Here is an 11,195-nt window from a genome sequence, read left to right as displayed (position 1 = left end):
ATGGCCGGCGCCCAAGGGTCGACGATGCCGGCCGCGGCAGCGGAAGCGGAGATGGACACTGACCTCTCACGCCAGGGCTGGGGACCCAGCTTCGAGTTCGCGTTCGATTCAGAGCGCTTCTCCGACAAGATGCTTCGGATAGAGATCGTCTCCGGCGGCGGAGGATCCCTCCCGGAACCGGCGTGCCACCGCGAGGAGGAAGGTGCGTAGACTGCCTCCCTATCCCTGGCTGGGCGGTGGATGGATTTAGCTGTTGGTAATCATACGAATCTCTTGTACAATTTGCAATCCATTTTCGATGCTTGGGGTATTATTTTTCTTTTGTTTTTTTAGAGGAAAAGGGCTCAAAGCCCCGGTTCCAATTGGATTACCAAAAGAAACCAGACAAGATTCAATATGTTTACAACAACGCGGGGGAGAAAACAGCACACGCGCTGCCCTAGCAAAAGCACCAGACTGAGCCCACAGGACCTCTGTCGCTATTAAACTGAATGTTACGAAGCAAAGCAAAACACAGGGGAGCTGCAAGCCAATACTAAGCAATCACTCGCTTGCAGTCCCTCTTGAGCACTTCTTCAATCCTAGCCAGGATCCGGCCATAGTAGGAGGGGCGGGGATCTTGCCATCTGTTCCAGCTTCTGCACCATGATCAGCACTTTTCCTTTGACAGGATCTGAGCACCGAACTGCCCAGCTGTCTAAGGTAGCAGCTATCCTCCTCCACAATACCTGCATCCCAGACCAGGAGGTATGATTGAAACACATATCATTACGATATTTTCATAAAGCCCATAGGACAGCAGAGTGTAAAAGACAATCTGCTGGGTGATTTTTATTAAGGGACCACCATTCTAGCATGTCATTCACGGACATCCCAGAATGGTTGTTTGAAATGTCCCCAATCACTCTCCAGAGCTCCAGCGAAACAACACAATCAAAAAACAAATGCTCTACAGTTTCAGGATCACTACAGAAAAGACAGGAAGCATTATCCACTGTTTGTCTTTTCTGCAGATTATCCCTAGTCAATAGTTTGTTATTAGACATGAGCCAAAGAAAAATGTGAATGTGAAGAGGAACTTTGATATTCCAGATGGCTACACTGTTCCCAGGAGAGACCCCTCTAAAGTTGATAATGTTGTAAAAGGACTTGACAATGTATACACCTTTAGAGACAAAATCCCAACAAACAGTGTCTCTCTTGTCCACCAGGACAGTATTTTTGACATCATTGAAAAGATCATTCCACTCAGCTAACATATCCGGAGAAAAACATCTCCTAAAAGTGATTTTCAGGTTTATACCATCCCAGGCCTCACATACAGTGATGTTCTCCTCATTGGCAATACTATATAGATTCCAATACTTCGTGGCTAGGGTGGTATGCCCTATCCAACGGTCTCTCCAAAACCTGATGCTTTTACCATCTCCTATTGTCCAGGAATAGCCTATTTTTGCAGCTTTAGCAGCCCATAGGATTCCTTTCCAAAAGGGGGAAGCACCAAGATTAGAGCAAGCAAAAATATTAGGATTATGAGTGTTGTACTTGGCATCAATGACTTGTTGCCAAATCTTGCCCTGATCTAAAAAATATCTCTTAACCCATGAAGCTAATAAACACAAGTTCATATCTGCAATATTAGGGACACCAAGGGCCCCCATGTTGTTTTTGTTGAGCCACACACCCCCAGGAAGCCAGGTGATATTTGTGGTGACCCTCATAGTTATCCCAGAAGCAATGAGCCAGCTGAGAGTTAATCAACTTAATGGCCCACTTGGGAAATTTAAAAATACCCATGAGGTAACTAGGTATAGTGGCCAAGCAAGTTTTCACTAAAGTGAGTCTCTTGCCAGAGGACAGTAGTCTGCCCCTCCACCCAGCTCCCTTTTTAATGATCTTGTCCACAGTAGGCTGAAGTTCACATTTCTTCAGCTTTCTGTGATGGAGAGGGGCTCCTAAATATTTAATGGGGAAATCACTAATTTTACAACCCAGAATTTGAGCAAATATGTTTGCCTCCTCTCTATCTACATTGATGGGAACCAGTTCACATTTATGAAAGTTTATGCGCATCCCAGAAATTTGCTTAAAGCAGGATAATAACCATTTAAGGTTTTTGGCTTGAGCAGAGTTATTACTCAGGAATAGAAGAGTGTCATCAGCATATTGCATACTAATGACACCAGCTGGATTGGAGCTAGGGAACAGTCCTTCTAGGATGTTATTGCTAGCAGCTTTAGCAAGAATTCTGGTAAAGACATTAGCTACTAAATTAAACAGAAGGGGGGAATAAGGGTCCCCCTGTCTGACTCTTTTACCAGTTAAAAAGAAATCACTGTTGGTATTATTTATATTAACCCCAACAGATCCTTTATTTAGTAGAGAAGAAACCTTCTTCATCCACCTAGGGCTAAATCCTCTCTTGTTCATCATGTCAAGCAGGAAATCCCTGTTGATCATGTCATAAGCTTTCTCATAATCTAGTTAAAAAATAAAACCAGATTGTTTACTGGAGTACACAGAGTGAATAATTTCATGAGCTGTGATTATACTCTCAGCAATATATCTGCCTTTTATGAAGGCAGTCTGATTTAAAGAAATTAAATCTCTACAAATATGGCCAAACTTATTAGTGGCACACTTGGCAAAGATTTTGAAGCTGCAATTGATCATGGAAGAGGTCTAAACTTCTCTATCTTGCTAGCATCAGCTTCTTTAGGAACTAGGGTTAATAATGAGAAGTTGAGTCTATACAAATCTAACTCATCATTCTCCCAATCACGGAATAAAGCAAACAGGTCACCTTTAATAAGGTCCCAGAATTGTTGATAAAATAAAAAGGAAAATCCATCCGGCCCAGGGGCTCCTTCTGCATAAGAGCTGAAGACAGCCTCTTTAATCTCTTTTTCAGAGAAGGGGGTATCCAGGATGTTGTTATGCACATTCGTCACTTCCTCACCATGTCCCCAAAAGTCATCTTTCAGGTCGATGTTGATTTTCTCTTGGAAACCAAACAATTTTTTGTAATAGTTTACAGCAACTTTCATAATATCTTTATGTTTGGTCACATTACTTGAATCTCCTTCTAGCATCAGAATTTGCTTCCTCCTTCTCTTCTGATTTGCTATAGCTTTAAAATAACCAACATTCATGTCTCCTTCAAGTATATCCCTCTCTTTGGATCTCTGCCTGGCCTTGATTTCTTCTTTCCTCCAAATATCCTCTAAATCACCTGCAATTTTTTTAATTCTGCTATTAGTGTTGGGGGAAGGAGGGTTAGTTTCAGAAAGAATATCTAGGCAGTTATATTCAGCCACCAGAGCTTGTTTCTGCCTGTTTTGAACAGCCTCATAATTGGCCATCCAGCCTTTAATGGCTTTTCTAGAATTTCTAATTTTGAACTGCCAAATATCAATACCCTTAGTAAAAGGACATTTGGCAGTCCAGGCTTTAGTAACAACCTCCCTAAAGCCCTCAACCTCCAGACACCATTTTTCAAATCTAAAATGTTTAATTTTGGGAATGTGAAAGGCACAGGTATTCAGAACCAGTGGGGTGTGATCACTCCCCAATCTAGGAAGGGCTTTAAGATGAACTCCAGGGAATTCAGAGGCCCAATCAGTGGACATGAAAACTCTGTCAATAGTAGCCATCACTAGATTGTCCTGGTTGTTCCCCCAAGTAAATTTCCTACCATTAATTTTTAACTCAATCAAGCCAAATTTATTAATCCAATCATTAAAGAGGTCAGCCCAGTGCTGATTTATAGCACCAGAGCTTTTTTCACTAGCCTCTCTAATTAAATTGAAATCTCCACCTACCAGGGTGGGACCTGCCCAGCCAGCTAAAATGGAATGAAGTTCATTAATAAAGTCCATCTTAAACTGGTCATATGCAGAGCCATATACAGAAATAAGTCTCCAAACAGAGTTATCTTGTTTGTTCCTAATCAAACAGGAGATGCAGTAGTTGTGTATATCACATTGGATAATGTCAAATATATCTAACTTGCACCCCAACAAGACCCCTCATGTAGTGTTTATAGCAGGCAGCCATTTCCAGTGGAAATTGGACCTGGGGTCAAAAGCTTCAATTTGCAGAATAGAGAAATCTAATTTTTTGGTTTCAGAAATACAAATAAATTCAGGGTTGTTGGCTCTAATGAGCTCTTTTAATTTGTCCACCTTATAAGGACTGTTAAGTCCTCTAATATTCCAGAAAATACCTATCATTTACAATCAAAATTAATTTTTCTTCTTCCTTTACAAGAAGAGTTTTTATGAACCTCTATCTAAGGGGAGTCTGAAGTAGGGAGCTCAGTATTCTGAGCCCCCACTTCTTTCTCACTGCTATTCCCAAGAACAGGTTCAACACCCATAAATTCAGCACCAGTAATATCTATACTGTGAGGTAAAAATATATCAGGATTATCAGAATTAAACTTGGTAATTCTATCTAATTCCACATGTTTAATAATGCAAATGTTATTCTGAATGTTATCACTGCTGTTGTCCAGGCTAATCCTTGAACATTCTGCAGTTTTTATCAGAAAATCATTATCAAGACATGCAAAGGAATTTTGAGTACCTTTCCTCAACATAGGTTTTTCCAAGTTTTTGATTTGCTTCAACTCTTGAGATTTTTGGATAGCAGGCCTGTCATCCTTTTTGATTCTGGTGCTAACCCTGGAGGCCACCACAGGGCCCCATTTCTGTTGAGTACTAGGTTTCTTCTGAATTTCAGATTTAGATCCAACAGCAGTAGCTTCAAATTTCTCCAGAAGTGGGCCACCCAAGTTGACATCTTGATTCTTCTTTGCCACCTCCAAATAGCTTTTGGTCCTGGGGGCACCTAATAGCTTGGAGGAGACCATATCAGAGTCATTGGCAACAGGGGTAGGGGTGGAGCATTTATGAACAGTGCCACTGTGTCCAGCAGTACTAGATCTGTCCTTGGTAGCTTGATTGCTATTTCCAGTGTCCATATCCTCTCCAAGCAAGTCAGCTTCACTGGTGTCAAACTCCTCTTCAGTGTGCTTTTTCTGTGAAGAGTTATCATCAGGTCCTGGAGGTATATCTGATTGACCACTTCCTAACTCAGCTTCCACAGAGAATTTCAGCAAATATAGCTTATGGTTTATCTCCACCACTCTGTCTCTAGGGATTTTAGTAGCATCTCTCACAGCAACCTGAATTATCACCTTCCCATAGAAGCTCCTGAAGATGGTGTGCCAGTCTATATTCACAAGGACCCCAAGCATAGTAGCTACCTGAGAAATAGTACTCCAAGAGATCCATTTAGGGGGTATTCCTTCAATCACCACCCAGTTTTCCTCCAGATAGTCATAAGCTGGCATCTCTCCCATCCAATCACTTAAGGATATAGTTACACCCTCCTTCAGATTAATGGAAGGATATTCCACTAGCTCCTTGATCTTTTTATTTGGAGGGAACCTTACAATGAATTTCTTGCTGTCATACTTTCTGATCTGCCAAGGCCAATTAGTCTTCCACATCTCAGAAAAGCAGACTCCCAGCTCTGATTCAGCTATCTCTCCTTTTTCAACTAAAACTAGACCCACATTCCCAAGGTTCAGCCATTCACTGTCTTCTTTACCACTAGCCTCTATGTGGAAAAACCCCAGACCATTATTGGCACTCCCCCAGTACATAGCTGCAGGATATGGTTTGTACCAAGTAGGGCAAGCATCCATGTGATGTCCAGGAGTTCTGCAAATGAAACAAGCCTTGGGGATGGGGCACATTCCCACAAAATGACAGGGTTGTCCACAGTTGTAGCAAATTGCACCGATGTATTTTGGATCAATATTAAAAGAAGCAGACTCTTCACTGTTAGAGCTAGTCTGCACAGCAGTTTGCCTATTCTTCTGATTTTTCTTCTTTTTGCTCTTGCCAGGCTCTGATTGGCTGCTCTGCACACTGCTCCTAGTGGAGCATCCACTCCCTACATACTGATTCTGCTGCATCTGAGGGTTGAAGGGCTATGGAAATACCTGGGGGGGCATGTACTGGAATGGAAACTGCTGTTGATTAGGCCACTGGGGCATTTGCATCTGCTGCATCTGCGGGTTCCATCCACCTTGGTATCCATAGACCTGCCCACCAGACTGCATCATGGCTTGTGCAGAGCCGACCGGAAACAAAGGGGGCTTGGCGTAGATCGATAACGGGGGAGCAGACTGCACCGTCTGAGGAACCAGCGGCGGCGCAGCCCCCACCTGCTCCGACGACGAAGGAGCAGGAGGGCGACCAGAGCGGCCTCTCCCCGAGCCGTATCTTCCACCCCGACTGCTGCCATCCCGACCTCCTCCAGCCATCTTGACCACAGCGACAAAGGGGATCTCGCCCAACTTTCTAGCCCAGTAATCTCTAGAGAATGAGAACTGTTTTGGAGTTGGTAATCGATCTGACCTTCCGATCGGGTGGCAGTCAGCTTCCACGAATACTCCACTAGCAAATTTGTCTTTCTGAATCCACACTAGGTTGGAATTTCTGGATCTCTCTCGGGTCGTACAAACCCTAGCCCGCCCACGCTCGGGCTCCAGCAGCAGAGCCAAAGGAGGAGACGCCTTTTGAAGAGGCGCAACCACCTTTCTCGCAAAAGGCATGGGGGCAGAGCCAGCGGGGTCCGCCGTCCTCTCACTGACCCGCAGGGCCCTCCTGGCATTGACACTCCAGCCTCCACCGCGCCTCATCGGCGATTTGAACATCGGCGGAGGGGAAGCATCTCTTCTGAAGCTCATGGGCGAGCCGGGAGGAGTGGCGACAACTCCAGGGCTCAATCCAGCGAAGCCGGAGGCCAAGTCGAGATCCCCTGAAGTGGGGCGCCTGCAGGGATCACACCAAGCATGCTCTCCCATCTCAATGCTCTGCAAGGATCGTCGGACTTTGCCTCTGTCCTCGCCCATTTCACAAAATCCGCCGACATGGAGTTTGGGTATGGAGGCATCCTCTGCCTCTCCACCACTGTAGCCTCGTCGTAGATTCGCTTCGCCAGCAGCCTCTGGTGCTCTTCTGCTCGCAGGCGGCAGGAATCTGCGTAGCTGCTCGCCGCGGCTCGCGTGACTCGATCTCTCGCCGCCGCCGCCTGATATGCCGCCTTCCACTCCTGAACCCGCCAGATCCACGCCGCCGTAGCATCGCGAATCCTTGTCGCCCGCTCTACCCAGCTTCGGCTCCCCGACGCCATGGAAACAGCCTGCGGGATCGGAGAGATCAATCTCACCAACTCTGCAGAGGCTTCCTGAAATTGGGGGGGGGGAGACGGGTGGGGGAGCGGGGAGGGGGGGCGTCTCCGGTAGCCGTAGCCGTCCCTCGACGCCGTGGAGGCATAGTGGGAAGCTCGCGCGGCGAGATCTGTGGCGGAGGCAATGGCGGGCGCGGGGCGTGAGGTCGCCGTGGTTGGGGAGCGTGGGGAGCGTGGGGAGCGTCGAGAGAGTCCAAGGATCTCACCACCACAATCCACGAGTATAACACAGGTTGTTCATTATTTTTCTTTTGTTTGGAGGGTTAATTTCGTTTGTGCAAATAGCTGGGGTTGTTCTTTTCTGTTCGTACACTGTTATTGTTTATCTCCGTTCTTTCTGCCTGTTGAAACATTTAAGATCATCATCACCCTGCCCGATGAGTGTTTACTTTTATAAGTAGAATAATATAAATACCTGGTGTATACTGGTAAATTTGGTACTGGCAAATGTCCTGATCAAACGTATGCCTTGGCTGCTTCTTTTGCAACACATGTAAGTTAGGGGCAAATGGCAACACTGGCAGTCGCGCCTTCCCACCAGGTCTTAGTTAATTAACCCCTTTTCCCCCCTTTTTAGCTACTTGACTTATTTCTGCTACTAAATGATACTCCCTCCAATCCATAACAAGTGTACCAGTTTTGAACTAAGGTTGAACTAATCTTAGTTCAAAACTGCGACACCTATTTTGGATCAGAGGGAGTATAAAACTTTGTGGGTTCCTTTTCCGTTATTTACTGGGTACATGTTTATATATACAAAATTCTGATATGATCCTTGGGTTATGGGAATCATTTATGATTACCGAGTGAGCTACAAGCATGCCTCTGTTGCTGGATGCAGCTGCGTGAGTGCATTCCTAATTTTCGTGATTTTAGTTAATCATTTTTACCATATTTGCTGATGAGCAATTAAATGAATCTGCACCATGGTATTTTTTATTTGTCTAGTGTTTCTCCTTGTTTGCTCACTTTCCTTGTTATCTTCCTCAACCATGGCAGGCACACCAGTTTTACGAGTAAAGACAATTCATATCAATTCAGCGATTCTTTCTGTTAGAAGTCCTTTCTTTCTCAAGGTAATACTTATAACAATTTGAAATACATTTGCTTTATTGTCTGTTCATCCTTTCTAATAAAATTTCATGCTTCTTAGTTGTTCTCAAATGGCATGAAAGAATCTGACCAGACACGTCCAACACTTAGGATTGCTGATTCAGGCAACGTTATGACTCAAATGTAACATTCTTCCTCTTATAATTGGTTCTGATTAATTGTTGTGGTGATGCTACTATTTTCTGTACTTCTAAAACAAAAACATGATTGCATATAATAAATAGTGATTTATGTTTCTGAGTTTCTTCACTCTTCTTTCTCTCTTTGATAATGAAATGTTTATTAGTCTCTTTTCATTCTTCAATTTTACCTACCAAATGAATATTTTGTCTACTTTTTGCCATAGGTATATTTCCTCAATACTAAATGTCAATAATAATACTTCAATAACTTAGGCACAAAAACCTTCCGTTTTTGTCAAGTTTTTAATTCTTACTTATTTTCTTAATCATTTTGCTGTTTTATTTTTATTCTACATGGAACAGAGGAAAATGCCCTTATGGAGATTTTAAGCTTTATGCATAGTGGGAAGTTGACAACAACCGAGCCCACTCTTCTGCTCAACATCTTGATGGCTGCCGATAAATATGAGGTTCTTTCGTGCGTGAGTTACTGCAGTCAGTTGCTCACAAGGTTGCCCATGACCACAGAATCTGCGCTGATCTATTTAAAGCATTCATGCTCCATTTCAGTGCCAGTTGAAGTTGAACGTTTGGTAGTTGCAGCCAAGGAATTCCTAGCCTTCAAATATGAGGATGTGCTTGAGTGAGTGATCCCAATTGAAAGGAGACATATTTTTTATTTTATTTCCTGAGAAAAATCTTTGGGCATTGTTGTCACCAAATCATGTATAGAGTGTACTCAAGGCATTGTATGTCTCCTTTTCAGGTTCACGGGCGAACTTAAGAATTTCCCTCTTGCTGGGATCGAAGCCATCTTCTCAAGTACTGGATTACATGTACGAACTGAAGATGACATATATGACTTCATGCTCAGTTGGTCCCGTTCGTGATACCCAGATCTGAAGGAAAGGCGCAAGATCCTGAGTTCTCGTTTACTTCCGCTGGTGCGCTTCAGTCATATGAGCCGTAATGGACTGCAGAAGGTCCTACTGTGCACTGATGATGATATAGACCATGATCAAGTAAATAAGTGTATCAGTGAGGTACTTCTGCACAAAGCTTACCCATCACACTTGTATGGTGACCGTGCAGTAGACGCGACAACATGGCAGCTTGAAGAGCGAGATTACTTGTTCAAACCTGTGAAGTTAGTTGCATTTGATGGACCCTGCCCACAGGTTATAGCTTACTGGGATCTAAAGCATGAGGACTGCTCCCGATTTTTTCATTCCAAACAGAACCGTTATACAGAGGTTTTGTCGCATTCGCTCCATCATGCAGGCCTTAACTTGTTTCTCTTAGCACAATGTGTCGGGAACAAGGTGAGTGGGCTGTATAGCTTTGGCCTATTCTTGTACGTCAGCAAGAGTTCAAAGCGTGTGACATTACAGTATGAGTTTGCTGCAAGGACAAAGGCGTTCGGGCAAATTTGTGAGCAGGTTTGAGGGTCAGGGTTCCTTCAGTACTGGATCCAAGCATGGATGCAATGATGTCTTTGGTACTGCATGGTCGAACTTTATTGCTGACAACAACCTCTTCATCGATGACGTGCTGCATCTGAGAGTTGACTGGACGGTGGCGGAGCAGTCGGACTTATGAACTTGATATCTTATTACTTGGGCTCTTACACTACAAATTGTAGGCCTGATGCTGAGCAGATCATGGATTGATCTTCAATGAGTTTTTTTTTAATCTGGAATGAGTTATCTGCTTCTTCATGATCACATTCTTGTCGGTGTCAAGATATTGCTACTATATGCCGTTTTCTGCTATGCTTTGGTCCCTTGTCCCTGCAGTTGTAGTAGGATTTGTACGTATGTTTGCTGTTACTTTTCTTGGATGCATGGTGCGGCTATGGTTTTGTAGCTGGGTCGTTCTCTTGCAGCGCTTGGCTTGGCATATATTTGGCTATTTATGTTAAAAACTACTCCCTCCGATCCCAAAAAGTGTTGGGGCTTTAGTTCAGTTTTAGCTTTAGTTCGCTTTAGTTTAAAGCTGAACTAAAGCCACAACACTTTTTAGGATTGGATCCAGTAACTATTAGTGGATTCCATGAAGATATGCCTTCTCATGGAACTCATTTTGCTGATGTCTCTGCTAAATGCTATCAATCTACAATGTTATGCGTTTGATCCGGCACTTTACCCTAGCTTGTTGAAACTTGGTGCCCTGGTTGAAAGATCGTGGATGTCGCCTAGAGGGGGGGGGGGGGGGGAGTAGGGGGGGGGGGAGGGGAGGGTGAAAAGGCGTTTTAAAATAATTACGGTTTAGGCTTGAACAAATGCGGAATAAATCTAGCGGTTAATTTGTCAAGCACAAAACCTAAAACAACTAGGCTCATCTATGTGCACCAACAACTTATGCTAAGCAAGATAAGCAACTAAGTGATAGCAAGATATATGACAAGAAACAATATGGCTATCACAAAGTAAAGTGCATAAGTAAATGGCTCGGGTAAGAGATAACCGAGGCACGCGGAGACGATGATGTATCCCGAAGTTCACACCCTTGCGGATGCTAATCTCTGTTTGGAGCGGTGTGGAGGCACAATGCTCCCCAAGAAGCCACTAGGGCCACCGTAATCTTCTCACGCCCTTGCACAATGCAAGATGTCGTGATTTCACTAAGGGACCCTTGAGGGCGGTCACCGAACCCGTACAAATGGCAACCCTTGGGGGCGGTCACCGAACCCGT

The 11,195-nt window shown here is 44.1% G+C and overlaps 1 pseudogene; it reads left to right on the top strand.

Annotated features, from left to right (window-relative positions):
- Window positions 1–10,100, top strand: LOC125554921 (annotated as a pseudogene).
- Window positions 10,101–11,195: the final 1,095 nt, after the last annotated feature.

This window comes from Triticum urartu, chromosome 4 (genome assembly GCF_003073215.2).
Source record: "Triticum urartu cultivar G1812 chromosome 4, Tu2.1, whole genome shotgun sequence".
Taxonomy (NCBI): domain Eukaryota; kingdom Viridiplantae; phylum Streptophyta; class Magnoliopsida; order Poales; family Poaceae; genus Triticum; species Triticum urartu.
The sequence above is the reverse complement of the archived record's forward strand: the minus strand, read 5'-3'. Positions and strand labels throughout refer to the sequence as shown.